Source organism: Humulus lupulus, chromosome 1 (genome assembly GCF_963169125.1).
Source record: "Humulus lupulus chromosome 1, drHumLupu1.1, whole genome shotgun sequence".
NCBI lineage: Eukaryota > Viridiplantae > Streptophyta > Magnoliopsida > Rosales > Cannabaceae > Humulus > Humulus lupulus.
In genome coordinates, this window is record NC_084793.1 from 217,158,228 (window position 1) to 217,164,227 (window position 6,000).

The window sequence follows — 6,000 nt, forward strand, 5'->3', positions numbered from 1 at the left end:
AATAAATAAAATAAAAACTACATTGATACAATATCAGTATATGTGGTACACGCATGGGACAGTCTTTGGACTGTGTCATGCGTGACCCATTATTCCCTTTTCAGGGATTTTACTTTTTTTCTTTTATTTAATTATTTAATTAAAATCAATTTCCCACAAAATAAGGTGTTAATATTTTTAAGGAAAAGATGACAACCATTTTTTAAAATTTAAATTTTAAATTCAAAATTCAAATTGATGATCATCATTATCATCATCTTTTAAAATTCAATAAATTAATAACTTTTTTTGACTTACCAATTTTATTTTCTCCCACTCAAATAAAATTATTAATTTTAAAAAACTTATTTATTTATTTATATATATGAAAGTCAAAAATTTATATATTTAAATCAAAAAATATATTTTCCAAAATTAATTATTAATTCTAAAATAATTATTCAACCTCAATTATCACATAGTTGAATACTTGATTAGAAGAATAAACTACTTCTCAAATTCCCAAATTATAATTATACCCTTGTATCAACTCTTACCTTGATATGATGTTGATAGACCTACCCTGGGGACCTATAGACCTATAATATCAAGCTCCAATAAATATTAGATTATTAATCAAAGCTCTTTGATAAAATAATCATATTTATTATTCTCATGATTATTCCACTATAAATATGAGATTGAACTCTTGATAATTATAGACATGTATTTATTGTGTACTTTATTAAAGAATAAAATGTCCATTGATATAATAATTACATACAACGTTAATCCTTTCATAATTAAAAAGGAATAAAATTACCGTATTACCCTTCTAGCTATATCTTGTTTCTAGAGTATCATTGACTTTACAAGTGAAGGGCTTGTCACAACAAGTTTGCGAAGTGACTGTTCATAACATTTTCAGTTCCAAAAGCCAACCCAATAGGGAACAATTATTCAATCTATAAGAAGGTATAAATTCCATATCTGTTAAACTACGTCCCCAGCCATATACATCATTGAGTCCCCAAAACAGTTGTTCTTAGCCTGATCATTCTGACAAACCTTAACGCATGAATCAAAGGATCATTGTGTATATGATCATCGTTTGATGTGTTTGATTAATACTATGAAACGGTGTTTAAAAAAGTATTAACAAATCACATTTGGTCCAGTTCTACATACTCTCAGCATGCAAAGTACCTCCACTAAAGTGTCCTACTACACTAGTAACCCGGATCTAGGTCACATGTATTAATAATACTAGTGGAATGTACTAGCAGTAATAAATATAAAGATTCCTTAACTTTATTTTACTACGAACTATTTTAAGTTTATTATCTTAATCTCGATCCTCTCATATCAATATGAGATTAAGACCACATAGATAAACTTTAGAATTTTCTGATATATAATATGAGACATAGTCTATCTATACAATAATTCAATTTAATTATTTTATTTAAAATATTTGCCAACTACAATTGCTTTAAGGGCACTATTCCCATCAATCTGTCGTTGTGGTGCCATAGGCACTTGGCCTAGTGCCTGGGGAGTTGCAACCTTCTATGGAGGCAGGCCTATGGTCGAAGCATGAGTAGGGCGTGCTCCGCCCCTAGCATACTGGTGGACCCCAGTATGATGAGATTCTCAGTCTCGTCTCTAAGCTGCCTACACTCATTGGTGTGGTGTCCCACATCATTATTAAACTAGCAGAACTTAGTACAATCTCTTATCTCCTAATCCCTTTAGATTTATTGAGGCTTCTAGTAGTGGATTTGCTGCTCCGTGGCTAGGAAAATGTTCCATTGAGTATCCACCAAGTCCGTGTACTTAGAGTACTAGGGAGAATACTTATCATTGGGAGCAGCTCCAGTTCTTTTGGGATTCTTGCCCTTAACATTTACTTAGCTTTTGCTCATGTTTGGAGTCTTGCTGGGTGGCGCTAAATGGGCTAGAGCAGCTGTTCCAGCACTAAATGCAAGCTGGAAAGCATTGTATCTAGTAGGATCTGCTCCATAGCCGGATGGAGCAGGACTGTAACCAGTCGTGGGATTGATATTGAAGCCAGCTGGTGGAACAGTTGGGTTGAAATGTGGAGCGCTTGATTAGTGGTGAAAATGCATATTTATTTATTTTAATGGTCAAAATAAATTAAGTTTAATTAATATTTTCATAGAATGAATATCATTTATTTTATAAATGAAAATATTTTATTATGATTTAATTTATTGTTATTTTGTAGGAATTAAAGTTGTATTTTGGCATAAAGAAAAAGAAAGAAGAAATAAGTAAATAAAATTGAAGAAAGGAAGAAAAGTTGGCAATTTAGAAACTTGAAGCCCAGAATTCGGCCTAAAGACCCCCAGGCCCACCAGCATCTCTTTCCTTCTCCCTCTTTCCCCTAGCGCCAAGTTGCATTTCCACTGCTCGCCATGCATCTGAACTCCATCCAATGACCCATGAGCAACCCGCACCCAACATGTCTGACCTGGGAGAAACCCAGCGCCTGACCCGCCTCACTTCCCTTCAGCTCCAGTCATCCACGTGGCCTTCTCCCTTTGGTTGTGGTTGGGTCAAGGCTCCAGCTGCCACCAGCCCACTTTGTGTGCACTTTGGACCCTTCCAGTTTGAGCTTTAAAGCTCACATTTTGTATTAATTTAGAAAAATGTGCATGATGACCATTCACTAAAATAGCTAGGCTAATATTAATAATAAGATTTGATTTTTCAAAATCATATTTTATTATTAATTTTTTAGATTTATTTTGTAAACCTCGTTTGTAGTTTAATTTCTTTTTAGTTCTTTTCTTCTACTATAAATAGGGACTCGTCTTTCACATCTGGAATGTAATTTTTAGGTAACAAATCTCTACAAAATTTTAGTCTCATTTCTCATATTTTCTCTCTAGAACTTTATGAGAATGTCTAGCATAATAAGCTAACCTTCTTAAGAAGGTTAGGATGATCCTATATGCACTATGACTTTGTTTGGTATTTTTAATTCACTATGTGCTTAAATTTTATATATTTCAGTGATTTATTTTCTTTCATCTTGTTATCTTTATTTATGTTTACTAATAGTATATAGATTTTGTCAAGCACTTTCTATGTATTATCAAATTAGTGAAAATAATATAGATAATATCTTTATCATTTTCTCCATCTCATTCATATATATTTACTTTCGCTAAATCTATATAGAATTAGTCATGCTCTTTCCATGCATTTTATAAATAGTAAAAGTAATATTTGTGTTAGGTTTTATGTCCAATCTTTTATTGCATTATTGCCAATGGTATAATATCATGTTTATATTTATCATAAGATTTATCTCATCCTTCCATGGTAAAGAATATTAATCACTTGAATGCATTTTTGTGAAATATATTTGTGCTTCAATGTTAAATCTTCCAAATGAATAGTTGGGATGTGAACTATTCATTCATGTAATTTTTGTGAATCAAAGATCCAAATAAAAAAGTATGCATATTGGTGACTCTTGATCCTTCCTATTTGTTACATCACACTTTATTCTATCTTTATTTATAATATTTAAATCTCAAAAACACAAAAATATCACTTGTTCTAATTTTCTCACATTATTTATCTCTCAAATTTATTTATTGATTAACTTTATTTATTTGCCTCCTTGTGGAATTGACCGGCCAATCTATACTGCAACCATCGCTAGTGGAAGTCATGTTTGGGCGTTAAACAAATTTTAGCGTCATTGCCAGGGAGGTAAGAGTTAATGGAAAGATGTGGCAAGCGTCCTTGGAGACGCAGTGAACTAACATCAATCTATTAAACATCAAAAAATGGTTTGTAGGATCTGTTACTCTGCTGTACGGAGTGATGTCTGACATCTTGAAGCCTCAAGGTAATGGGACTTCAATAATGTGAGAAGCGCAAGGCTCCCCATCTTCATCCTCCGAGTCGGAGACATGGCCTTGTCTCCGAGCCTTCTTAAGCATTATCATCGTCAAACTCTCCAACTCTGCACAGAGAGGGACGTGATCTTGATTGGCATTCTATGTCGGATGTTCCCTTCTCCGAGAATTAAGATCATCTCGGAGATCTGGCTGTTGTCGTTTCCTGCAGTGGTCCTCAGGAACTATTCTGTTCAGGTTGTGCGTGGTGGCAACCACCGTCTTTAGGGTATCCCACATCGGTCTGCCTATCAAAATTAACATATTCATTGTTGACTAAGATGTTGATTCCTCGTCCTCGGTTGGCAGAGAAGTTTCTCTTGTTGGCCCTTTGGCCAGGATTTCTTTGAGGCTGGCGATCTACTTGCGGAACACCACCCCTAGACCAAACGTGTTTTGTCGTTGCGCGCCTCGGCGGAATGCCTTGGGTCCCTCGAACGCTAACGGCCTGGCAGTGTCCTTGAACACCATGGCCTTGATTATCATTGGCCCTTCTTAGGGCCTGAATGGGCTTGGAAGCCTGACAGAGTCTTTTCCTCTGGAAAGACTCTTCATCAACCTTTCGCTTGCCACAATTCGATGCCGCAGGGGGGCTTTGGCTCTAGCTGGGTATACAGGTGGTGTGCCAGTTGACAGATGTTGCGCCATGTCAATGGGGTGCTCGAGAAGCACGCCCACTGGCGGAGCAGGTGGCACTCCAGCTTGATGCATAAGTGGCACTCCAGCTGGACGCCTAGGTGGTACTTCAACAAGGTGGTCCACTTCCAGCCCTTAAGCCGCCAAAGTGGCCCTCATGGTGTTAACCATCTCCTGCAAGGCGGTGATATTTCCCTCATGAGCATTTAGTTTTTGTTGCTAGGAGGCCATTTAGCCCTTGAGGTCCACAACTTTTGGTGCCTCCTCCGTATAAAAGGACTGAGAAAAATTGCTCTCGTAGTACTCACCATCCTCGTCGTCGTACATGTTATTCTTAGCATAATTTCCTAGGCCACCTACAAGTTTTCTGGTGGAGGTGGTCGGCTAGGCTCTCCTCCCTCAGCAGCAGCCGGACGAGAAACATCGTTAGGTGCGCTTCTTCTAGTGGCCACCATTGTTGAATCTTCAAGGCTTTCTTCAAGCTCTCAATGAAAGCACCAAAATGTTACCTGTCTTTTTCGCTATCAACTAATTAAAAGATCTTACAGAAAATGCAGTAAGAAGACACATATTTTATGTGATTCAGGTTATTAATTAATCATAGTCCACGAGTCTATTGTATTTGGATTTGAGGAAACTTGAAGGTTTTAAGCTTCTATGGGTTTGAATACATAGAAGTGCTCTGAATACAAAAATTTGGGTCCCTTTATAGTGGTTACCCTAGCCCTATTTATAGGGGTTGAGGAAAATTAATTCTCTTAACGCGACTTGTTACTAACATTCCCCATTAATTCGTTTCTAAATGCTAGTTAATGCAGTCTTGTAATGAAAATGTTGGTGGGTCCGTGTGGATCACACGGGGCCCATTTCCGATGTTGCAGCCCACAAACTTTTGGGGAGACACTCTCCTAACATTGTCAGGGGGGTCGCTGCAAGTTTTCTCACATCAGGCCATTATTGTTGTGCTGGTGGTTGTTGTTGTTGTTTCGACCATTTTGCATTTGATTCTGCTGCTTGGGTTCATACTTGATGGCCTCCTCCTTACTAACATTTTCCTGAAGCCTTTCCACCTCTATAGCCATTTCTAGGGCATGGGTGTAAGAAGTGGTTCCAGGGTTTTCCAGCTTGACTCCTAGCTCAATCTTGGGTCTGAGCCCCTAGTGAACTTGGTAACTCTCAAGAAATCGGTTGGAACCAACTCTGGTGCGAACTTGGCTAGTCAATCGCATTATTGAGCATACTCAACTACTGTCAGATTGCCTTGTTTTAGACTTGCAACTTCTTCCACCCTCATATCAATAATAGCCAAGTTGTAATACTTTTTGTGAAACACCTCCACAAATCTAGTCCAAGTCATGGTGGCGATGTCATGAGTTTGCTGTACTAAATCCCACCAGATTCTAGCATCCTTTTTCAGAAGAGATGAAACGCAGGATATGCGATCTACGTT